General features: G+C 41.6%; 1 protein-coding gene and 1 long non-coding RNA gene across 4 annotated transcripts in view; one reads left to right on the top strand and one right to left on the bottom strand.

The window, feature by feature from the left end:
• The window catches only part of FRMD3 (FERM domain containing 3), a 287,242-nt gene that overhangs the window by 234,189 nt on the left and 26,785 nt on the right, over window positions 1–26,268 (top strand). The window lies entirely within an intron of this gene.
• Window positions 14,147–26,268, bottom strand: part of LOC123781404 (uncharacterized) — a 102,068-nt gene continuing 89,946 nt past the window's right edge. For both annotated transcript variants that reach the window (XR_006776725.2, XR_006776724.2), the window contains exon 5: window positions 14,147–14,704. This is a non-coding gene — a long non-coding RNA (uncharacterized LOC123781404). The remainder of the gene's footprint in view (window positions 14,705–26,268) is intronic.

The raw sequence follows: 26,268 nt of genomic DNA, 5'->3' as shown, positions 1-26,268 counted from the left end.
TTCGTACTTTTTTTTGCCGGAACAAGAGCCAAACTGAAAGAAGCTAATTCCTTCATTCCTTGATGCAACATCTGTGACAAATACAACTGATACAACTGGTTGACCACACTTAGCACGTGCAGGTTGTTGTGGCTTTATAATAATGTAGACAATGTCTTCCTGAAGGCTCGCAGCCTGTTGGGGAGACAAGTGAAATCACAGAGGTGCCGAGTAGGTTCTGCCTCTGCTGATGGAAAGCGTGCTCACTTTTCTGAGTGCCTCATGAGATATCAGTGCCTCAAGCTGCCTGGAGAGGATCTTGTTCCCTTTTAGTCTGATTAGAGTGTCTGACCTAGAATTGGTAGGTCAAGGAATGGGTGGGTGAGACTGGCAGGCAGAGGGAGTTGTGAGTGGTCTGGTCTACCTGCATTGGTTGCTGGTGTGGCTTTGGGGAAGAAAGGTCAGGGAAAAAGTGAAAGGCAAGGCAAAGTTAAGAAAGGACCAGGTCATGATGGGTCTCTGTGACTTGCTAGGAGAGTTTAGACTTTAACCTGAAGACACTTGGGAGGCACTGGAGGATTTCAGACATGGAAATGGCCTGATTGGAATTATGTTTTATATCATTGGTGGTGTAGAGAGGGCAGATTCGAGGCAGCTGTGCCTGGAGCAGAGTTTTTCAACATCAGCACCATTGACCTTCTAAGCTGGATAATTTCTTGTTGGTTGGTGACTGTCTCGAGCATTGCAGGATGTAAAGTAGCATCCTTGGCTTTTACCCAGTAGATGCCAGTAGTACCCCATCTATCTTGATAACCAAAAATGTCTCCAGGTATTGTCAGGTATCTCCTGGGGAACAAAATTGCTCCCTGGTTGAGAATCTCTAAGTTGGAGGCACAGAGATCACAGAGGAACCATTGTATAAGACCAGAAAATAGATAAACAAGGGCTGAATGAGGCAGAGGGAGCGGAACTAGGGAGGAGGCAGTGCATCCAAGCTAGTAAAGTGGTAGAGTTGTTGAGACGGGGTCACTGCTTACCCCTCAGGTGAGCAGCTTGTGGACTTCCTGTCCAGGTTCTGCCCTTGTCTCTGAGACTCTGAGAGTGAAGAGTTCAGCTTCTTTATTTTTTATTATTTTTTAAAGATTTTATTTATTTGACAGAGAGACACAGGGAGAGAGGGAACATTAGCAGGGGGAGTGGGAGAGGGAGAAGCAGGCTTCCCGCTGAGCAGGGAGACCAAAGTGGGGCTCAATCCCAGGACCCTGGGATCATGAGCCGAAGGCAGACGCTTAACAACTGAGCCACCCCCGAGTTCAGCCTCTATAGATGAGACTGTTGAGGCACAGGAAGGCTTAAGTGACATGTCAGTATCACACAGGGAGTCAATAGCAAAAATGATTTCATTTAGACATTGGAGCCATTGAGAGAGTTACATACTTTGCATTGCTTTGCTGAGCTTCAGACATGGAGTGGAGGACACTTGGACCTCACTATTCCCCAGCCCTGTAGAGTGGTTCCAATTCTTGATGAGTTTCAAATCACACATTTTGGAACTGGATCCATGAACAGGTCAAGGTTGGAAGTCTGAGTTTAATGAGTTGTCTGGTTAGGAATTTTTAAAAAAATCAAGTTGGGAGAAGAAACAAGGTCCTAACCCTGACCTTTGGAGGCACAGTCTCTGTGAGGTCCTGGGGAGATCCTGGCACCTCGTCTCACATCTGTGCTGCCATCATGACTCTCCAGGGTTATAACCACTCATTTGTCTGACAAGCTCTCTTTATTCTTCCTAGAGCTTCATGCCTCTCAAAGACAGCTGTGGAGAGCATTATTGCCCAGATTCTCCCAGTGGCGCTCTGGGAGAACGGGTGACCGCATTCATTCATATGACAGGACAGCTGGAGGATTAGCTCTGAAGTTGGCGGCGTCTGGGTAGAGAAAAAACGAAATCAGCTCCTAGGCACCACTAGGCAACAGGAAAGTTTTCAGCATTACCCCGGAGTTGCTCAGTTACGGGATCCAAGTAGATTCGTGCTAGGACAAACTTTCCGTGAGAATGGGCAAACCATTTGCAAAGTGTCACGTGGAGCTTATGAAAATTTCGGGAGAAGAAGAAAATTGAAAGTGGGAATCGTTCTGGGGAAAAGTGGCATTTTAAGGAGTCATTAATCTGAATAAAATCACATGCCATACGGAGGTAGGGTCTCCATAGTGTAGGCAGCAAAATGCGTGGTGGAGTGTATTTTTTGTTCGAGAAAAATGCTGGACTATGGTAAAGAAAGTGAATAACATTAATCATGTGGGACTTCGTGGCTGGCAATTAGTGACACCCAGTGAACATCATTCTTGTCTACCAGAGTAACGGGGCCGGCTGGCATAAATAAATAGGCAGGAAACCATGCTTTCTTCCCGTTGGTAGAAAAAACTAAATAAGAGTTAAAAGTGTTTGACACCTTCCTGCTAGCAAAGCGAAAGCACAGTGGAGACACCAGAATGTTCATAAAGGAGTGTCTTCCAGGTGGTTGGATTGAGGGTGGCTTGAAGCTGCGCTTGCATGTGATTGAGAACATGTCTATGCCTGTGGAGTAGATGGAAAATGAAAGAGGTGATGGAATCGATGGAGTAGAATAGATGGAAATTAAGGAGAGTAGTAAAATTAGCTCTGCTATGCCGCCATTTAACTGTGTGTGTGTGTGTCCCTGTAAATGTGTGTTTGTGCATGTTGTTTGAGTGCATGCATGTGTCACGGATGGGGCTCTGTGTGTGGAGGGGTGAGGGTGCGTATAAAGGGTTGTTTACAGTGTTTAGCCCTAAACCTAGATTGCTTAAGATGATGTCACTGAAATTCTAGAAAGGCTGTATGTGAACCTGTGAAGAAGACATTTTGAGCATATGAAAGGAGTGCTGTCCTCATCACCAAGCATGCCATACCCTTGACCCCACCCTCTCCAGCCCAACACATAACAGGTGATCTGTGGGCCTACTGCATTTTCCCATCTTAGGGTCTTCCTTTTATTTTTATCTGAGTATAGTTGACACACAATGTTACATTATTTCAGGTGTACAGCATAGTGATTTGACAAATTTATACATTATGCTCTGCTCACCACAAGCGTAGCTACCACCTGTCACCGTACAACCCTATTACATTATCGTTGACTTTATGTTGTGCATTATATTCCCTGATTTATTCATTTCATAACTGGAAGTCTGTGTCTCCCACCCTCCATCTATTTGGCCCAGACCTCCCCCCAACCCTCTGGCAACCATCATTTTGTTCTCTGTATTTATAGGTCTGATTCTGCTTTATGTTTGTTTGTTTGTTCATTTATTTTTTGGGATTCCATGTATGAATGAGATCATATGGTATTTGTTTTTCTCAGTCTGACTTATTTCACTTAGCATAATTCTAGGTCCATCCATGTTGTCACAAATGGCACAATTTCATCCTTTTTTATGGCCGCATAGTATATGTCTATACCACATCTTCCATATCCATTCATCCACTGGTGGACACTTAGCTTGCTTCCATATCTGGGATATTGTAAATAATGCTGCAAGAAACCTAGGGGTGCATATATTTTCTTGAATTGGTGTTTTTGTTTCTACTGGGTAAATACCCAGTAGTGAAGCTACTTAATCATATACTATTTCTATTTTTAATTTTTGAGGAACTTCCATGTTGTTTTCCATAGTGGCTGCACCAGTTTACGTTCTCATCTTTTTCTCTACATACTCACCAACACTTGTTATTTCTTGTCTTTTTGATTTTAGCCGTTCTGACAGGTATGAGGTGATATCTCATCGTGGTTTTTGATTTGCATTTTCCTGATGATTAGTGATGTCGAGTATCTTTTCATATGCCTGTTGGCCTTCTGTATGTCTTCTTCGGAAAAATGTCTATTCAAGTCCTCTGCCCATTTTTTAATTGAATTGTTTGGGTTTTTGTTGTTGAGTTATGTAAGTTCTTTATACATTTTAGATATGAACCTTTTACCAGATATATTTGCAAATATCTTCTCCCATTCAGCAGATTGCCTTTTCTTTTTGTTGATAGTTTCCTTCACTGTGCAGAAGCTTTTTATTTTGATGTAATTCCAGTAGGTTATTTTTGCTTTTGTTTGTGTGTGTGTGTCCCTGCTTGTGCGTGTTTGTTTTGCTTTTGCTTGCTCCTAAGGGACATGTCTAGAAAAATGTTATTGCCAATGTCAGAGAAATTACTGCCTGTGCTGTCTTCAAGGATTTTTATGGTTTCAAGTCTCACATTTAGGTCTCTAATCCATTTTGAGTTTGTTTTTGTGTATGGTATAAGAAAGTGGTCCAGTTTCATTCTTCTGCATGTCACTGTCCAGTTTTCAACACCATTTGTTGAAGAGACTGTCTTTTTTCCTGTGGGGTATTCTTGCCTCCTTTGTCATAGATTAGTTGACCCTATAATCATGGGTTTATTTCTGGGGTCTCTATTCTGTTGATCTATGTGACTACTTTTTGTGCCAGTACCATGCTGTTTTGATTACTGCAGCTTTATAGTATATCTTAAAATCTGGGATTGTGATAACTCCAGTTTTGTTCTTCTTTCTCAAGATTGCTTCAGCAATCTTTATTATTATTTATTATTATTTGTTCTAGTTCTGTGAAAGTGCTGTTGGTATTTTGATAAGGATTGCATTGCATCTGTAGATTACTTTGGGTAGTATGGACATTGTAACAATAGTAATTCTTCTGATCCATGAACATGGGATATCTTTCCATTTGCTTGTGTTGTCTTCAGTTTCTTTCATTAGTGTTTTATAGTTTTCAGATTACAGGTCTTTCACCTCTTTGGTTAAGTTTATTTCTAAGTATTTTTATCCTTTTTGGTACAATTGTAACTGTGATTGTTTTCTTAAATTCTCCTTCTGCTACTTTGTTATTAGTATCCTATTAGTACTGATTAATACCAATCCAATAACTGGGTATTAATTTTGTATCCTGCAACTTTCCTGAATTCGTTTATTACTTTTAGTAGTTTTTTGGTGGAGTCTTTAGGGTTTTCTATATACAGCGTCATATCATCTGCAAATAGTGACAGTCTAACTTCTTCTTTACTAATATGGATGCATTTTTAAAAATTTTAAATTTAATTTTTTTATTATGTTAGTCACCATACAAGTACTTCATTAGTTTTTGATGCAGTGTTCCATGATTCGTTGTTTGCATATAACACCCAGTGCTCATTGCAATACGTGCCCTCCTTAATACCCATCACCAGGCTAACCCATCCCCCCACCCCCATCCCCTCTGAAACCCTCAGTTTGTTTCCCGGAGTTCATAGTCTCTCATGGTTCATCTATACGGATGCATTTTTATAAAGATTTATTTATATTTTATTTTAGAGAGAACAGGGAGAGAGGCAGAGGGAGACAGAGAGAGAGAGAGAGAGAGAGAGAATTCTCAAGCAGACTCCCACTAATGAGGAGCCCAACATGGGGCTTGATCCCAGGACCCTGAGATCATGACCTGAGCCTAAATCAAGAGTCAGATGCTTAACTGACTGAGTCACCGAAGTGCCCCAATATGGATGCATTTTATTTCTTGTCTGATTGCTGTGGCTAGGACTTCCAGTACTATGTTGAATAAAAGTAGCGAGAGTGGATGTCCTTGTCTTGTTGCTGATCTTAGAGAAACAGCTCTCAGTTTTTCTCCACTGAGTAGCTGTGGGTTTGTAATTTATGGCCTTTATTATGTTGAGGTATGTTCCCTCTAAACCCACTTTGTTGAGAGTCCTTATCATGAACCGATGTTGAGTTTTGTCAAATGCTTTTTTGGGCATCTATGAGATGATCATATGATTTTTATCCTTTATTTTCTTAACGTGGTGTATCACATTGATTGATTGGCAGTTATTTTATCATCCTTGCATCCCCAGAATAAATCCCACATGATCATGGTAAATGACTCTTTTAATGTAGTGTTAAATGTGGTTTGCTAATATTTATGTTGAGGATTTTTTTTAATCTATGTTCATCAGAGATATTGGCCTATAGTTTTCTTTTTATGTATTATCTTTGGCTTTTGTATCAGGGTAATACTGGCCTCATAGAATACATTTGGAAGCTTTCCCTTCTCTTCTATCTTTTTGAATAATTTCAGGAAAATAGGTATAAACTCTTCTTTCAGTGTTTTATGGGATTCACCTGTGAATCCATCTGGTCCTGGACTTTTATTTTTTGGTAGGTTTTTGATTACCAGTTAAATTTTGCTATTAGCGATCAGTCTGTTCAGATTTTCTATTTCTTTCTGGTTCAGTTTTGGAAGACTGTTTATAGGAATTTATCCATTTTTTCTAGGTTGTCCAGTTTGTTGGCATTTAATTTTTTGTAGTATTCTCTTGTAATCTTTTGTATTTCTGTGGTGTCAGTTGTTACTTTTCTGTTGTTTCTAATTTTATTAATTTGGGTCCTTTCTCTTTTTCCCTTGGCGGGTCTGGCTAAAGGTTCATCAATTTTGTGGATCTTTTCAAAGAACCAGCTTTTGGTTTCATTGACCTTTCCTATTGTTTTTTAGTCTCTCTTTCATTCTCTGATCTTTATTATTTCCTTCTACTCACTTTTCACTTGTTTTTTCTTCTTTTTCTAGTTGCTTTAGTAAGGTTAGATTGTTTGAGGATTTTCTTATTTCTCGAGGGGGGCTTGTATCACTGTATTTCCCTTTTAGAATTGCTTTTGCTGCATTTCCAAAATATAGACTGTTGTGTTTTCATTTTTATTTATATTTTAAAAATTTCTTTGATTGCTTTGTTGACCCACTGGTGGTTTAGTATCATATTGTTTAGCTTGCATATGGTTGTGTTTTTTACAGTTTTTTTTTTCTTCTTATTGATTTCTAGTTTTATACCATTGTGGTCAGAAAAGATGTGTGGCATGATTTCAGTATTCTTAAATTTATTGAGATTTGTTTTGTGGCCTAACATCAAAATGTTTCATGTGCACTTGGAAAGAATGTGTATTCTTTTGTTTTTGGATAGAATGTTCTGTATATATGTTATGTCCATGTGGTCTAACGTGTCATTCAAAGACACTTACTGATTTTCTTCCTGGGTGCTCTGTCCATTGATGTAAGTCGGGTATTAAAAGACCCCTACTCCTATTGTATTACCATAAATTTCTCTCTTTATGTCTGTTAATATTTGCTTTATAAATTTAGGTGTTCCAGTATTGGGTGCATAGGTATTTACAATTGTTATATCCCTTTGTTGGATTGATCCCTTTAACATTATATAATGCCCTTGTCTCTTACACAGTCTTTGTTTGAAAGTCTATTTTGTCTGATGTAAGTATTGCTACTGCAGCTTTTGGTTTTTTTCCACTTGCACAGTAAATGTTTTCCATCCCTTCACTTTCAGTCTGCATGTGTCATTAGATCCAAGGTGAGTCTCTTTGTAGGCAACATACAGATGGATCTTTTTTTTTTTTTTTCCCATTCCACTCTGTGTGTGTGTGTCTTTCAACATCATACAAGGCAGAGCCAGTCATATACTAACACAGTTGCTCCAGTCACATCACTGATGAAGTCTCTAATAGCCCAAGGCTGCTATGGTTACGCTGCTTGTGAATTCCTTTTTCCACTCTCCACTGAGTCTAGTCCTCTTCCTGCTGATCAGATGTGACAGTTCTCCCTCTTTTCTTCTTTGTGGAGTTCCATAGCTATGGCTCAGACAAATGTACCATCTTCTCATGGCTTTGGTGTCTTCCCTGCCATTTTCCCCCTTGTGCTAAGTAATTTCTTCCCTTGGCTTAGGGTAGGTCAGGATGTGCATTAGGAATAATGTGCTGGGTTTTTTGGAGATTTCTTTTATGTTGTATTCTATCAAACAGTAGGAGTTGTTCATAAATCCTATGGAACCACATTTGCCCTTGTGGTTACTGCTATCTGGTGACAGCAGACCAATTAGCACCAGCTCTAATTGCACTTGTACCTGCCACAGGGTTTGTGCTTACTATTTGTCTTTATTTTCTTATTATAAAACTGATTATGATCTAGAAAATTGAGAAACTACTAAAACAGAAAAAAATCACCTCCCAGATTGTCCCACTTCTTAGAGGCAATCAATGTAAATGTGTTAGCAGTTTCCTTCCCTCTCTGTTGTAATGCCATGCAATCATCTCTTGTGTATGGTTTTTGAAATTCCTGCTTTGTTTGCTTAATGTTGAAAACATTAGCGCATGAAGATACACCATAAATTGAACCTTAGGTCAAACAATGAATTGGTAACACATTTAACACAAATGCAGATAAATGGATTAATATCCTGAATAAGAAGGCACTCCTAAAAAGGCTCTTTCAAGCATCATTTTAGCATTGCCCAAGTTTGGGTTCTCCTGAACTTCCTCATTTAATGGCACCCCCAGTTTCCCTCTGCTGGTAGATACACAGCAGCCAAACCTGGTTCTGTAGGAGTCAGGAGCCTCCACAGAGCAGAAGAAAGCCTCTGGGTTTATTTATAACTGCAGCATTAGATTGGCTAAGTCAAAGTGCAGAACTTGTTATCACATCTATTGAATTCTGGAAGAAGGAACCACAGTTTGGGGCGGGGTAGGGTAGGAGATGCCAAGCACAACGCAGGGGCCAAGATAAAGGCCTGAGTGAGCTCCTCCAATTTACATTTGTGAGCTCCTCAAAAAGTTTCCACCTTCCCTTTCTGTGCTTTTCTTTGGGGTTGGTTTCCATCTTTGGAACTTTGGTTTCTGGTATTTACTGGCCGCTCAAGGACTCCTAAGAAGTTTGTTCACTTGAAGGAGATCTTTGAAATTTGAAGTATTTACCCTGCTGTAAGGAAGCTAAATGCCTTGGTTCCAATGCCATTTAAGTGCATTTTTTTTAAAAGATTTATTTATTCGACAGAGACAGAGACAGCCAGCGAGAGAGGGAACACAAGCAGGGGGAGTGGGAGAGGAAGAAGCAGGCTCATAGCGGAGGAGCCTGATGTGGGGCTCGATCCCAGAATGCCAGGATCACGCCCTGAGCCGAAGGCAGACGCTTAACCGCTGTGCCACCCAGGCGCCCCCATTTAAGTGCATTTTATCTTGCAAGGATTTTATATTTTACATCATAAGACACCAACAGCGTGCCTCATTTCAGTTCTATTGTTGGCTAATTCCATGAACTGTTCATTTTATGAATTACCGTATTCCTCAGTGTAAGCATAGCCTTGCTTTGGGTAATGGCTCTGTGTCTGCACTGATGCCTTGGACAAGTGAGGACATATGCAGTCTGGTCTTGGCACCTCGCACCAGTCAGGGGACCATAGACAAGATGCTCCATCTTTCAGAGCCTCATTTTTCTTGGCTGATAAGGTAAGAAGAGTGGGCTTGAATACCTGTCAACTACTTTCTAGCTCTAAACTTGATTCTTTTGCTTAATATCAACGTCAAATTCCAAGACTATGGCATTCGGCCTTTTACAATGAGAATGGGAACTTGGGGACAGGAATGTTTTTCACCCCTTTTGGGGGCTAGAGGATGGTCTAGCACAGATATCAGCAAACTATGGCCTGTGGCTGGCCTAATGCCCCCCACCCTTTTTTGTTCCTGGCCCAAGAGCTAATGGTTACATTTTAAATGATTATATAAGTACCTACATAATATCCTTGATTTTACTTCTTGGCTGATAAAGCATCAAATTTGCTGTCTGGGCCTTTAGAAGAGAAGTTTGCCAGTTCCTGATCTAGCTCCCCCCCCTTGGTATTCTACACACGAGAAAGCCCAGAGAGGGGAGACAGTTTGCCCAAAGTCACTAGCTGGCTAATCCCGGGGTGGCAATCAGGTCCTGGTTGTCAGATTCCTGGCCCGGATACCTTAGATGACATCAGACACACCTCAAATGGCTAAAACAGAACCAGTCACTGAAGGACTGCATTTATTTTCATAATTCATTTGACATAATTAAAAAAGAGATGACTTTTATAAGTGCAGGGAGTCTGTGATTCAGAGGAGCTGCTGTAAGGTTGGGGCGGGGCTTGAGCCTTGGGTTTTCGATCACAGCGTGCCAGGACCTAGGGACTCCTTGGAGACCTCGAGCACACTGGAGAGCGCCACCTCGCCTTGGAACAGGGACAGAGTGGGTGCCACACCAGGCAGACGTCCTTGGAGGGGAAAGCCCAGACTTTGAGCAGGAAGCGTGTTGCCTTCTGGGAATCACATTCTGATTTTAAAGTTGAGTTTGTTAAATAAGGAATGGCTCACTTTGGGCCAAGTTCTAATTACTCGTTTGCTCATTACTCCGTGTGAAGGATCTCTGATTCATTAGTGAAAGCCGTTCAGTACAGAACTTCCCAAATCGCGCTCCTGCTCAGGTTGGAGCTTGGCTGCTGTATTTGAGGAGTAGTAATTAATTGCTTTAAAGGATTCAGCTGGGGTGGAAAAAATCTGTCAGTCGAGTGTCCCATGAAGTAATCCGGTCATGGTCTCTGAGGGTTGGGATGTGAGCCAGGGGAGAACGTAAGTGTGAGTAGTCGTGACAGCCAGAGTGTGGTCTGCGGTGGAGGGACATTTTGCTTGGCACGTAGACAAGTAAGTGCTCCCATCACGTCCCTAAGAAACCGCAGGAGGGGAAAAGTGAAAATGGTACTAAACCATTGTCATTCGGAAGATGCATTCCAGATCAGCACTGGGTTCTGTTTTCCAGCGTTTTTGCTAGTGGTTTGGTCGTGTTAAATCAAAGTTCTTTGTGATACCCAGGCTTAGACTGAGGCAGGATCTCACAGAATCTCCCTCCCTCCCTGCTTTTCTTTGAAGACACAGAATTAGGTGGAAGAGGGCGTTGGGCCAGATCTACTCTTGTAGCTAGAGCTGTAATGGTAGGTCCCTGGCAATATGGGCAGTATGGGCAGGGTTCAGGAAAGAGGCTCTGGTTGTTTTATTTTTAAATCATTTTTAACGGTTTGAGCATATTAAAATTTTTAGTGTCTGCGGCAATGGTATATGTTGACACAGTTAGAGGAAGAGAGTCGTATAAGGAAATTATAATATGTTCATGGAATAGTAAGGATAACATGTTCTAAGTTGATTTTCTGATCTCAGAAGTTTCTGGATTCTATGACACAGTAAAAAAATAGGTAACAAAAACAGAAGAGAAAAGGCTCTGGTCAGTTGGCACAGGCTAGATGTTGGGGGTGTCCACTGGAGGGCATGTCCAATGCCATCTACGGTGGGGGTAAGCCTCTTGCGGCGTTTGGCTAATGGTGAGTTGGGGGTCCTAGAGCCATGGCTTCCAGGTGGGGGGGCATGCATGGCCCGCTGGGGTGGAGGAGGAAACGATTCAGACTTCTATTGGTGTTTTACTTTTATCACCTTCTAGGAAGTTCCTATTATGTAACTTTTCTAATGGACATACTGCATGAAGACAGCTGTGTATGTATCTAATTTACAAACATATATGCATTTATTCCTAAGTATGCACCAGCATTTCCCACCCACCCCATCCTCCAAATAGGTCCAGATACAACTGGTGTAGATCTTCCAGATGAGTCTACAAGGAAGAACAGGGCATGTTTTCGAAACTCTGAAATCTCTGTTCATGCCAAAACCGCAGATTCCTAAAATAGACGTGAGATCTGTGCGCTCTAGTTACGGTGGTGACACGCCATTCTACATGCTTTTGGGCTTTCACGCTGGCAAAGCAGGGTGAGTCACCCAAGCACAGGCTGAGCCTCTGTCAAGCTACGTGGCAGGTGCTGTGTCACTCCCACCAAAGTCTCTGTGGTAGCCCCACGTCCCTGACTTACAAGGGGGCCAGATCCACGTTCTGAGTGTGCACAGGACACAGCCTTAGTGGGGGCTCTCTGGTACTGGGGGGAGTATTGGCTAAAGAGAGAGAGAGGGACTGTGTTCATTTCATTCATTCATTCGTGTGTTCCTTCATTCATTCAAGAAGCACATCGTATCTGGTACGTGCTGGACACTGATATGACTTGGATCTCACTCTCTCATAAAACGAGATGAGAGGATTTCTGTGTTTCTTCACCACTCTGGCTGTTCTTGCATAACGCTCTCCCCAAATTGCTGCTGTTCTTAAAAATGTGCTTTTGAATCATCTGTCAGTGCTCTGGGAAACAAAAAGGATGCAACATGTTCTTAAATGTGGCTAATGAAACAATAAGCACGGGGCCCAATGATCTATAAAAGCAGGGTTACAGTTTTTCCCCTTTCTTTCTGTGAGTTGCAAATTGCCGGCATAAAATTGAAAATTGATAGCAGCTAGCTAGTTTAAAAGGGAATATAAAATGAATGTTTCCCCACTTGAAAGAGCCCTCACATCCTTTAACGCCTCCTTTTAGCAGAGAGGTCCAATTTGGAAACTTTTTAAACCCCCAAACCTCCACTTCAGCATAGGAAATGTGAAAATGGGCAGATGCTTTGGCTCAAAGGGAAATAAATAGGGATTCAGGACGACCCACTTGATCATCTGAACATAGACTAGATTTTGTGGTTAAAGGAAGGAGTATCCGTATTCGAAAATTAGAGTGTCCCTTGTGATCTGTGGGCTTGTCAGTCCCTGCCTGAGCCCCTCTGCACAATTTTGCCTCTGAATACAGGCTCAGCCTCACCCTGACTCTACAGCCCGGACCTGGTGGGGGTCAGAGGGGGGGCACTGAGAAGCTGAAGCACCGTGCTCTGGATCAGGCTCCAAGCCTTGCTCTGTTGCTCTGCCCTTCTCCTTCTGGTCCTCATGCCAGCCTTGCTCCTTTTCCTGAGTCTCTGCCCTGGTGCTGCCCTGGTACTCTATTCCCCTAGGACCTTAATGGCCCCTCTCTCTGGGACTAGGCCACACTCCCAGCCCCAACCCTGGTGGTCGGGGAGGCCTTGCCCTGTTCTTTGGAGTAACAACCTGCATGGATCTCCCTTCCTGTCTTCTATTAGGGACATGTTCCATTCCTTCCCGGACCAGACTCTTTCCTAGCACTTGCCCCATCCTGAATAGAGGAGTCTGGTTTTATTTTAATTTTTAAAAAGATTTATTTATTTTAGAGCATGTGGAGGACAGGGCAGAGGGAGAGAAGCTTTAAGCAGACTCCCCGCTGAGTGCGGAGCCTGACGCAAGGCTCCATCTCACAACCCAGGAGACCATGACCTGAGCTGAAACCAAGAGTCAGACACTTAACAGATGTTTGACTGAGCCACCCAGGTGCCCCCAGGAGTCTGATTTTAAAAGCCCATGTCCTGTGGTTGCTCTCCCCCCCACTACCCAGTGGTCATAAGATACTAAATTGTCAAATCCATCTGCAAAATCCTATTCACTTTAACCTTTCAAATATATCCCAGAATCCTGGCCACTGTACCACCCCAGCTGCAGCCATTCTGACTCTTGGATAAATAGTATCTCTGCTTCTACTCCAATCCCTCTCCCCCCACCCATATTTCCCACACAGCAGGCAGGTGATATTTTATAAATGGAACTCAGATCTAGTTATGATAAAAACTAAGCTACTTGCTCTGGTCTACACTTTGCCCCCCGCCTATCCTTAGACCATTTCCTGCTCTCCTCTTGAATCTCTGTGTTCCCATAATACTGGTCTTCCTGTTCCCCTCGAATACAAGGAGAACAGTGAACTCGTTGTTACCTCAGGACATTTGCACAAGCTTTTTCATCTACCTAGAAGAGCTTTTCCTCTGGTCTTCATAAGGCTGGCTGTTTCTTTTAAGTCTTAGCTCAGATTTCAGCTCCTTGGAAAGTCTTCCCTAACTACCCAATTCTGTTAGTTTTCCCAGCCTACCCATTTATTCTCTTTCATGCCATCACCCTGGGTGGTTAGCACTACGGAACACTTGTTAATTATTTGTCTTATTTGTGGACTGTCTCCCTTCACTAAAATGTCTGCTCCATAAGAGTGGACTTTGCCTGCCTTGCCCTCACATTATCACCAGCACTTAGAGATGCTCTGACATGTAGTAGGAGCTAAATTAATACTTGGCAAATTAGCAAATGAATGTATGATTTCTAACTGCAACCAAGACAGCCTTTCTTTATATAAGAGAAGGCATATAAGGAGAATATTCTCCTGCGATTATGTTTTACTAGAAGCCAAGTGTGTTTTGTTTTGTTTTATCTGAAATCAAAAGCCATACCATAGTCATGGTAGAAAATTTGGAAAATACAGAAACCACAAATAAAAGTATAAAAGTATCTGCCATCTTTTATGTTCAAACTGTGGTTTAATGTGTATAATCCATTCATATATTCTTAAACATAGAATTACACAAGAGATGATATTTTGTAATCTGCTTTTTCATTAATATCACAGAAGCATTCCCTATGATGTTAAGTATTCTTCCACAATTTTAATTTTAATGGACATACATCATTCTATCACATAAATATACAAAGATATCTCTTACTCCCCCACCTCCCACCAAATTCCATATGAGTGTATCTTATCGTAGCCTTATAAAACTGAGTATAACAATTTTTAAAAAATCTTTGATAATGTAAAAGGCAAAACTTAGAGTGGCTGGGCTTGCAATTACTGACCAATCGTGTTTCCCTTTTTGAGCACGTAACTAGAATGCATATGAAAGAGGCCCTTGGCTCAAGGTGTGTTGGGCAGAAGGGTTGGGTCCTGCTACCTCCAGCTTTTTGATTACACAGCGCCTACACAGGGAGCCCATGGGTCCAGAAGAGTCTTTTTTTTTTTTTTTCCCCTCTGCACGAGGAGATACAGATGCTTTGTTCCTGAATACCATCTGCAAAGCTGTTGAGGAAAAATGGAGAAAAAAAATTAGAGCTCCATTTATTAATGCAGCTGAGTTTAATTTCCTTTACTCTGAGAAAAATGGCTTATCTATAATGGTGACTTGTGCCTGGAGGGAGTGAAATAATAAAATAGAAGTGGTGAGAAAACAAATTCATTCTGTCCAGAGACAAAGGCACTAGATTCTTGGTAGAAAGTACTTAACACAGACCAAGGGAGGCTGTTCTGTTTGGAGCCTGTAAGGCCAGTGTTGTCACCCCTTTCTTCCAGGGAAATCTCTGGGGGGCTGACCTGGCATCTGACAAAGTGTACTATCCATAGATTGTCTTTCTGGATCTAAGTCCTGGAACATCAGGGAACCTTAAGCCCGGGGTTCAACCAGGATAGAAGGAGAACACTGTGTTTATATGAGGAAGAATCCAAATTATAGGTAATCCTTGGTCAGCAAGATGGCTTGAATTCTGCAAGGGAGACCCTTATGTCTGCTTCTGAAGAATGTGGTGAAGTTGTGAAATTTCTAGTCCCTGTCCAACCTCTGTGGGAGATTTCTGCTGGCTTCATCTATGGACAGCTTTGGAAGGTTCCCCTTTGAGTTACCAGCATCCCTAGTGGGGGAACTGTTAAGTATCCAGGCCCTGTCTTTGTTCATAGGGCTTTTTTGTTTGTTTGTTTTGGTTTTCTTTGGTTGTTTTTAAATCTAACTTTTATTTATTTATTTATAGGGAGTGAGAGAGAGCACACAAGCAGGGGGAGGGGCAGAAAGAGAGGGGGAGAGAGAGAGAGAGAATCTCAAGCAGTTTCCATGCTCAGCACGGAGCCTGACGTGGGGCCCAATCCCAAGACCCCAAGATCATGACCTGAGCTGAAATCAAGAGTTGGATGCTTAACTGACTGAGCCACCCTGGCGCCCCTATTCACAGAGTTCTAAGAACACCTTGGGACAGCAAATAAGGTAGACAGGGGATGGAGAGTTACACTGCTGCATAATCTATGGTTGGCTTGCTGGGTAGTGACTCCCATGAGGCTCCTTGGTGCTGTCAGCGGCTGGTACTGATCGGAATTTCGGGTCCCTTTATGTTACCCTCTCCTCTACTCATGCGCTCTTCGATTCTCCTCTATTCAGAGTATGGATTCTTTTGTGTGGTCTGCAGGTGGGGAAGGTCTTTCTGTCTTGGATTTATGACATTAGTGGTCATGGATTTGTGAAATTAGTGGTCAAAGTATTTGTGGTCATTGTTTTATTGATGGGTGGGTTAGGTGTGCTCTCCGGGCTAAGGATCAAGAAAAGGCCTCCAGGAATTCTGCGTGGAAGGAGAAACCTATCAAATAACATTTCAGAATATTATCTTACCCTGATTAGAGACAGTAAAGCTTGCTCTCGCTAGTGTTTGGAGAGAGACAAGGCAGCGACGTGGAGAGACCCGTGAACTTAGAATAACAAGACTGGGACTCCAGGTGCAGGGTTTTCGCTGACCAGGGTGACCTTGACCTCCTCTCTGTTTCTCTTACGTTAGCCTCCATACGGAGCACTCAGCCCCGCACTGCCATCCTGAACGGTCAGCTGCTTATTGGCCACCTGTGCCTGGGGGCCACACAACAGCTCACACCTCACACCCAACACATCACACTTAAGGGATTTACAACTATGCTCTTGTTCTCTTCCTTCCCCAAGTCCTGGTCTCAAAACTGCTCCTGCTGATTGGTTAGTGACATGACCACCTACACAGTTGCCCAGCCAGAGACCTGGAAGCCAGCTTTGCCCTGTTACCCCTCCTCGTGCCCCCACCCCCTGAGTCACCAGAGTCCGTTCCACCGAGGAAGGAACTCCAGGGTTTGCCCCCAGCTCTTCAGCCTGCTGCCGCAGCTTCATTTCAGGACCCCGTTTCTCTTGCTCAGAACGTAGCAGTGTGTTCCGTATTGATGAACAAAGGAAGTGTCAGCAGAGCAGTATCTGATGGGTTCTTCCCTGATCTCTTGGTCTCGGTTTCTCTGCCTTTATTTAGAAATCATCACCGGCAGCCCCAGCAGACAGTGGGCTCTGCCTCCCCGCCTCTCTCCCTCTCCCCCGTGCACGGCTTGCATAAGCCGCCTATTTAGAGATGCCACGCTTCTCCGTGTATGTGACGGCCAGGAAAACAGATGGAGGAGCCCTTATGCTCGAGTGCTCTGCAGCCATGGAGTTCCTACGAAGAGTATTCGCTTTCCCTGCAGTGCTGCTGTGGAGAGCCCAGCTGCGCTGTTTGGATTCTATTCTGTTTGCAACTATATTCTCCAGAGGGTTTTTATTTGGCTTTTGTCCCACCACTACATGCTGACGCCTGGCCCCACAGAGCAGTATTCTCATTTTACAGGCAGGAAAACACTCAGGGAATGCTTCGTCTGATAAGGGGACTAAGACGTGTATGAGTATCCAATATGCCAAAGCATCTTATACATGTTTAGAGTTTCTTTCATGTCCGTTATAATAGTTTGAGACTCATGACTCTTTCTTTCCAATGGACAGGACAGACATTGTTGCCTCACTTTACAAATGAGGAAACTGAATTCTACAGATGATTGACTATGTAGCCAAAAGGCCCTGTTTCGGTGTTGGGAAGTGCCTCCATTTCTCCTCACTGAACACCCAAGAATATACTCGTCATCTCGCAAATATACTATTAAAATATTTTATATCATTGTTATTATGTCAATAAAAATATTAGAAAAGCCCTCTATGGTATGTGATAGTCCCAAGGACTCTTAATTATGGATATTTAAAGTCTAAATTTATTACAAAGTACATTTACATGTACGTAATACTTTTTATCTTTTTAATCGGAGTTAAGAGCAAAAATTTTAGTGATTCTCCACAACTTTTTTAACCAAATCCACTACACCTGTGAAATCTGTTATCAAAACCGCTAAGGTACGGGATATTGATGATGCTAGAGTAGAAAGCATTTATTAAATGCCTACTACATATCAGGCACCCAGTTATGTAAGTGCCAATATCATTACCGTTTTATAAGACTGAAAACGAATGTATTTCAATAAGCTTGTGTCACTTTCCCACAGGGACAGGGATGGTCAGGTAGACACTTCACAACCAGCCATACTGCTTCCCTACTGTTTGGGGAGAGATAACCAGAAATGCTAGAGACAGATGGTTGACAGAAGGAAGAGAATCCAGACTGTTGAAAATCCTGTCTGCCCCTTGGAAGAGAAAGGAATGAGCCGCCACTGGGAAGAAAAGTCACCAACACTTCCCGAATAGTTCTGTGTCAGGCACTGATCGCAGCTTGCCACACATTCACCTCATTCATCCTCACAACCACCCTGGGAGGCATTGCCTTTGCTCATTTTACAGGCATGGAAACTGAGGCTCAGAGATCAGAGACAGGCCAGCCAGGATTAGAACCCAGAGCCTGTGCTTTAAGCCTTGCTTTCTACAACTGCTTCGAAAGTTCTAGTCCGTGGGCCGGGAACCGGCACTACACTAGGCAGCCGCTGTGCATGAGCTCGTGGTCCTAGCGTCCATGAGGGAGTACGGTCTCTATCTCACGCTTGCACCCGGGCTCCCAGTCACCCACAAAGCAGAGGCGAGCGTGCTGCCTTGTGCCAAGTCTGTGTCAAGAAGGTTGTCCCAGAAGTAGACACGGAATTGAGGCCTGCGAACACCTCTTATCATTGAACCTTTCTCCCTCGATTTTGGCTTCTGCTTGGTCTTACAGTATTTCTGACATCTTATTACGGCAAATCGATTCCCCTCTTCACACATTCTCAGCTTTCTTTAGCTCTTGTCACTGCCCAGACGTGCACTCCTGGATTCTTCAAACAGATGAATCTGACCAGGGAAGGGTATTCAAGGGCGTCCAAATGTTGCACTGTTGATACCGTTCTTCTGAGCACGGTGCCTTGACCAAGAACGATCGTCCCTGTGCGGTATCTAGCAGAATCTTCAAGCTGGCTCCGCATCCCTGCCCCCCTTTGCGGCTCCATCTTGAAATGCAGTCGGGCCTTTGGCTAGAGTCGGGCCAGGGCCCAGAGAAATGCTGGGACAACATGGAATGCTGGTCTCGCTAGGTTCTCTCTCTCTCTCTGTCTAAATAAAAGCAGAAGTTCTCCAGCAGAAAGAGGGTTAAAGAATCTACGTAGGATCTCTGAAAAGTAGCATCAAGAGTGAGAACAAATACAAGACAGGGAAAAATTAAAAATGTCTGAAATGCAAAATATTATGACTTGCAGTTAATGAAAGGAGACATTTTAAAACTAAAGTGAGATTTGGAGTTTGAGAATTAGTAGAGAGTTAACTCTTGGTGGAAAAGAACAGAAATAAAGTATGGTGGTGGTTTTGTTTCAGGTTTTTTACTTGCTTCCCAGGTGGGTGGGTGGGGGAGTGCATGGGGAAGGTCTGTTTAGAGTGTTACCATGGGATCAGGTCACATGTTGTATTAATGGAATGATGGCCGCACGGATTTATCTGTATTCCCTCCAAAGAGGCAAAGGGAGATTTTTCTTGTTGTTTGAGTCTGGCCTGCTGCCATGCAAATGAACCCGCATGAATTTTTGAAACCCTTCATCTGTGTACCCTTCATCAAAGCATTGATTTATTGAGAACAGGGGAAAGGGTTGAAAGATTCATAAGGGTGAAATTTTAGGGGGTGTTTTCCTTTCAAGTTCCAGGTTTGGAAATTGACTACCCCTGAAATTGACTAACCCCCTACTGTGCCTGGGGGGCCTCTGGAGGTGACCTCAGCTCACAGGGCACAGCCGGCTTTCTCCCCTTTTAAGATTTATAGTTGGGCCTATAATGTACAATTTTACATAGTTGAGGTCATATTGCTTACATAAACTTTTTTCACTTACTGATCTGTTGCAAGCTTTCCCCTTATCATTAAATGCCTAAACATAAATTTTAATGGGTATACCATATCCCATCACATGTATTTAATCATTTTTCCATGGGAAATTTAGGGGGTTTTTTGTGGCTATAATAAATGATACTCTGATGAACATCTTTGTCCAAAACCTTTTGTCAACATTTTTAATTATTTCTTCAGAATAAATTCCTAGAAGTGGCATTCCTGGGTCAAAGAATATCCCACCTATAAAACTCAATATATTTTGCTAAACTTCTTTCCAGAAATGCTCAATTTATAGTCCCCCAGTAAAGTATAACAATGCAGAATTTCAGCCGACTGCCCTGAATATAATGCTTGGTTTTGTCAGGAAAGAAAAAAAAGAGTATTTTTATTAGAAACTATCTTTTGGCCAGAGTCACTATTTAAAGTAGAAAAATGCATGTACACATGATCAGATGGTAGGTATGTGAGGACAAAAAAATCTTTTTTTCTGAAAATGAGAGAAGAACGTACCAGCAAGGAAACAGAGTATGTGGGGCACAGTTACTATGATCAGTTGAGATTTGTTCAAACATAGCATGTACTTGAAAATCAGTTGCTCCTTGAGCTGGTATACCGGGGTGAAAGCACGTTTTATATAGCAGATGTCCAAGTGCAGGACTTTCAAAGTGCTAAGAGTTACACTGTAACGTTTGGGTGCTGCCTTTAAAACCCATTTGGTAAGAGGTGGGGCCGCTAATAGCTCTCAGGCCAGAGAACTGTTTTTGTAGTCAACTGGTGTTAATGGGAGCCCAGGTTCAAATCAGAGATTCGTCACTGCCTGTGAATTTGGTCAGATCAGTTTCTGTGTAAGGCCTTGTTTCCCTCTCCATAAAATGAAAAAAATATTAGTGTTGTTGGAAGGTTGCAGAAAATGCTGGGAGGAGCTCAGCACTCCGAGACCCATCGCCGTGCATCCTTCCTTCGGGGGTAAGGCAGCCCCACGTGGTAACAGAGCACTTGAGCACTTGAAATGGGGCTGGTCTGAACTGAGATGTGCTCTGAGTGTGCAAATGCATACCAGTTTCAAAGATTCAGTACCAAAGAAGAACCAGAACTATTCTATTAATTTCTATATAATTATATAGTGAAATGATCCTATTTTGGATCCCTTCGCTTCAGATAAACGTTATTGTAATTAATTTTAATATATTTTTACTGTTTGTGTCTTTTTCCTTTTTAAACGTGGCTTGCATTATATTTTTATGGGGCAGCGCTGCTCTCGAACACAATAAAGCCTAATTAAAAAATGTTTTTTGAAACAGAAATCCAGGCAGTTGTGTTTCTCCTTCGGGGAGTTGCCTCATTGTTTTATGCCCTGGGGGCATTTGACTCTTAAGCCACTATAAGGCATTGGGTGGGGGGCTGGGTTCATCGGATGGTTTAGAAGTGGCTGGGGAGGGATGATGCGTAGTATTTCACTGTTTGTTAGAGGAGTGAGTGAAGAGTTTAAAAATAGCACCCCCTCCCTCCTCTGGCCCCATGCTGATCCCGCCTGAGTTATTTCTGTTGGCTGCATTGGGAACCTGACATTTGATTCATTCAGTGGGCCCTGCCTCGGTCCTTTAAAACAGAATGGAGAGTTAGCGAAAGGTCAAAGCCACTATGGTTGGTGGTAGCTGCCCCGGGCCCTGACAGGCAGAGGAGAAGGGAGGGAATCCGAACAACAACTATGGCAAAATGCTTGGTCAAGATCCAGACTCGGAGGGGCCTCCGCTTGCAAATGGTGAACCACTGTAGCAGCAACGTGTTCGTCCGTCTGCTGAGACACAGCTCCAAGATCACAGCTAGAAATGCCGGTACGTGCCCTGCCCTGGGCGGTGATCCTGTGCCTGGGGAAGGGTGTGGGCTTCCAGCTGCCTGCTCACCACTAGCAGCTGGGGGAGAAGCCAAGGGTGGACTTAGTGTTAGAGGTTGGTGATAAGGATGGGAGACAGCAAGGGAGGGAGAAAAGCAGATAGACAAACTGGAAGCAGACTGAGCAAGCGAGAGCAAAGGGAAATGGGAGGGCCTGCAGTGGGGGTCCTGACTCTAGTTACATGAAAATGGTATGAAGTCATAAAGGCTAATAAATCACAGTCCGGATGGGCAGCCTCAGAGAAGAGGCAGTGGCCGTGTGTCCCACCCACATTGCTCAGGAACCATGGAAGATTACGGGGAAGGCAGACTGGATGATCCAACGTGCTCCCCACTCCTTTCCTTGTTTAAAGGATAAAAATCTTCCCGTGTGCCTTCCTGGATGAGGCATAACTCTCTTTATCTTCAAGGCAGAGTGTTACTGAAATACAAGATCAGTTAAAGAACTGGGAGCTGTTCTGTCAATTTCCTTCTCATTGAAAGTATATCCTGTGTGTTATTTTGTGCTCCTTGGGGGAAAGAGGAATTTACAGAATCAGAGCTTAAATCAGCAGGAAATAAGATATATCTATCTTGGTTTTCACCAATTAATTAAAACAAATCCTGAGCAATGTCTAGAACTGGCCATGCCTCATACAGACATGTGGAGCTGACTTCTAGGTGAATTGAAATGAAATGAATTTGAATTTGTGTAATGACATAGGTGATGTGTACTTATCGTAAAAAAAAGTCTTTGAAGTACAATGATACAGAATGTTTTCCTTGGCCCTAATACTCCCGGTAGCCAATCAGTGCCTTTGATATGCGTGATACAGGATATATATATTTTATTTTTTTACATGAATGGAATTGTTCTGTAATACATTACAAAGCAGTTTTTTCACTTTGTCATGATGTGAGACTTTCCAAATCAATACATATTAATCTATATCCTTTTGTAAATGGCTGATGAATATTATGTAGTGTAGACAAAGCATAATTAATCTCCAAATTATTGTTGGAAAGGGGTATTTCCTATTTATTGGTCTTAATTAAAAATGCTGCAATGAATGTGCACACACAGGCATTTCGGTATGATAGTTTCGTGAAAGTGTAATTGTTGGGTTGAAGGATACACACGTTTTAAATTTTGATGGAAACGGGCAAATTATGTTCTTAAACTAACGTTTGCTAACAGGGTATGTAATGAGAATGTCTACTCCCCCACATAACCGCTAATCCTGATGTAACCAGTTTCTTTTGCTAGAAGTTGGGAAGAAAAATTAGATTTTATTGCTTTGGTTTACATGTCCCTTTTTATTAGTGAGGGCGAGCATCTTTTCAAATGCTAAGTTCCATTTGTATTTCTCCTGGGAATGGCTTGTTTACTTTGCACATTTCTGTTTTGTTTTTGTCCTTATAGATTGTAGGAACTCTTTTGTAATCTGCATATTAATCCTTGGCCTTTTACAGATATTCAGTTTTTCTCCCTATTTCTTCTTGGCTTTCAACTTATTTTAATGCTGACTTTCAGGCACAGGCACTGTTCATATGTACAGAGGACTTCTGCAAGTGTAGACTGCTTCAGTGTTCTATGGTTTAAGTGTTTTTTCTTTTTTTTTAAATGTCAGTTTTCCTCATTCGGAGCTTAATAAAAGTGTGTTCTTCTTCGTGATTAATGCAGAAGCTTGAACTCTGTGAAATTGTAATACTCAACTGCTTTTGACCTACAAAAATGGTGATTTCATGTCGTTTGATTGAAAATTTGTTTTTATTCAACCTGTTAACTTCTTCAGCCTGTCACGTGTGTGCGCCGTGGAGTAGGGATAGAGCCTTTCCCCACCCAAGTTGGTTAGCGATTTTCCTCAAAGTTATTCGTAACTTTCATTATTTGCAAAGCTATGTTTTCTCATTGGGTATTTTAGTATTCCTGTTCCATTACTAATTCTATAATACAGTTTCGGTATCAGGTCAAGTTCCCCCTCATTGGTATCGTTTTCATCCAAAATTTCTTGACTGTTCATGTGCACATTTTCCATTTGTCACTTAATGAAAATGTGTTGAGATTTATACTTAAATTGCCATGAATTTTAGTTTAATGAGAAAAGATGGATCTTTAAAATATAGTATTTCTGAACAGAAGAACTCAATGTTTCTTTTTTTCTTCAGATTTTCTTTACTATTCTCATCCAGGTGTTCTATATTTCTCACTGATATTTCTGAATATTATATGGCTATTCTAACTTGCACTTTAGTTATTCTGAATGAGATTTTCCATTATATTTTTGTATTGTCTTTGCTTGTGTGCTGTAAGCCACCTGCTTTGATATACTTTCATTTGAACACCTCCCTCAATTCTCATTAATTCCCATAGCTTCTCTTTAGAAGCATTTGCCCTTTCTTGTGGATAATGGTATCATGTGAAAAGAGTGACAGTCTTGTGGCTTCCTTTCCAATATTTACAATACAATGCAGTATTTTTCATCTTTATCACATTGCGTTATTGAGGGCTACCAGAATAACACTGAAGAGTAGTGAGAGTTTTTTGTCACGTTCTTGACTTTGGCACGATGATTGATTGTGATGACAGATCCAAAGAGATGGTACGACAGCTGCCATCGGTGAGGATGCCATTAGCAGCAAGTGATAGAGAGCTCTAACAAACACTGGTTTAAATAATAAGGTGATTTATTATCATGAAGTCCAGAGTCAGGGAGGATTCCTGGATTGAGAACCCAAGTTCATTTAATCTCTCTGCACTGCTCTTGTCACTTGGCCAGAAGTGCACTGTAATTTGAAATTTAGAGTTGTGATAACTCCAGCTTTGTTCTTCTTTCTCAAGATCGCTTTAGTTATTTGGAGTCTTTTGTGGTTCCATGCAAATTTTAGGATTGTTTCTTCTCATTCTCTGAAAACTGCTCTTATTATTTTAGGCATTGCATTGACTCTGTAGATTGCTTTGAGTAGTATAGACATTTTAACAATATTCTTCCAAGTCATGAGCATGGTATATCTTTACATTTGTTGTGTCACCTTCAATTTCTTTTGTCAATGTGTGATAGTTTTCAGAGTACAGGTCTTTACCTCCTTGGTTAAATTTATTCCTAGGTATTTTATTATTTTTGATGCAGTTGTATATAGGATTGCTTTCTTAATTTCTCTCTTTTTTAAAGATTTTATTTATTTGAGAGAGAGAGAGCAAGAGAGCACTAGCAGGGGGAGGGGCAGACAGAGAGGGAGAAGCAGATTCCCTGCTGAGCTGGGAGCCAGACATGGGGCTCAATCCCAGGACCGCGAGATCATGACCTGAGCCTAAGGCAGATGCTTAACCGACTGAGCTACCCAGGTGCCCCAGTAATTTCTCTTTCTGATAATTCTCTTTCTGATATACTATATATTAATTACCATATATTAATTTTGCATCCTGCAATTTTACTGAATTTATTAGTTCAAATTTTTTTTTGTTGGGAGTCTTTAGGGTTTTCTATAAATGATATGTCATCTGCCGATTGTGACAGTTTTACTTCTTCCTTACCAATTCGGATGCCTTTTATGTCTTTCCTTGTCTCACTGTTATAGATAGGACTTCCAGTATTGCATTGAATAAAAGTAGTAAGAGTGGGCACCCTTGTCTTGTTCCTGACCTTAGAGGAAAAGCCTTCAGATTTTCACCATTGAGTATGATGTTTAACTGTGGGCTTTTCACATATGGCCTTTATTATGTTGAGATATGTTCCCTCCATACTCACTTTGTTGAGTTTTTATCATGAACAGATGTTGAATTTTGTCAAATGATTTTTCTGCATCTATTGAGATGATCATATGATTTTTTATACTTCATTTTGTTAATGGGATGTATCTCATTGATTTGTGGATATTAAACTATCCTTGCATTCTTGGAATAAATCCTACTTTATCATGGTGAATGATCCTTTTAATGTATTATTGAATTTGGTTTGCTAATACTTTGTTGAGGATTTTTGCATCTATGTTCATCAGGGACCTTGGCCTGTAATTTTGTTGTTCTTGTTTGTAGTGTCTCTAGTTTTGGTATCAGGGTAATGCTAGCCTCATAGAATATATTTGGAAGCTTTCCTTCTTGTTTTTTTGGAATAGTGTGAGCAAAATATGTATTAATTCTTCTTTAAATGCTTGGTAGGATTCACCTGTGAATCCTGGTCCTGGACATTTGTCAGGGTGTTTTGTTTTGTTTTTTGAACTACTGATTTCATTTTGTTATTAGTAATCAGTCTGTTCAGATTTTCTCTTTCTTCCTAATTTGGTCTTGGAAGATTATATGTTTCTAGGCATTTATCAGTTTCTTCTAGGTTGTCCAATATGTTGGTATATAATTTTAGTAGTATTTTAGAATTCTTTGTATTTTTGTGGTGTCAGTTGTAATTTCTCTTTCATTTCTGATTTTATTAATTTGAATCCTCTCTTTTTTCTTGATGAGTCCAGCTAAACGTTTATCAGTTTTGCTTATCTTTTTTAAATGACCCAGATCTTAGTTTCATTGAGCTTTCTAATTGTTTTTGGGGTCTCTATTTCATTTTTTTCTGCTCTGACATTTATTATTTCCTTCTTTCTAACTTTGGGCTTTGTTCTTCTTTTTCTAGTTCCTTTAGGTGTAAGATTTGATTGTTTGAGATTTTCTTGTTTCTTGAGGTAGGCCTGTATCACTATAAATTTCCTCCTTAGAACTGTTTTTGCTGCATCCTAGAGATTTTGGAACACTGTGTTTCCATTTTCATTTGTCTCCATGTATTTTTTTATTTCGTCTTTGATTTCTTCATTGACCCATTGGTTGTTTATTAGCATGTTGTTTAGCCTGCCCATATTTGTGTT

Source organism: Ursus americanus, chromosome 34, assembly GCF_024610735.1.
Source record: "Ursus americanus isolate L20-20 chromosome 34, mUrsAme1.1.p, whole genome shotgun sequence".
Taxonomy (NCBI): domain Eukaryota; kingdom Metazoa; phylum Chordata; class Mammalia; order Carnivora; family Ursidae; genus Ursus; species Ursus americanus.
Note: the sequence above shows the minus strand (reverse complement) of the source record. Positions and strands in the feature narration are given on the sequence as shown.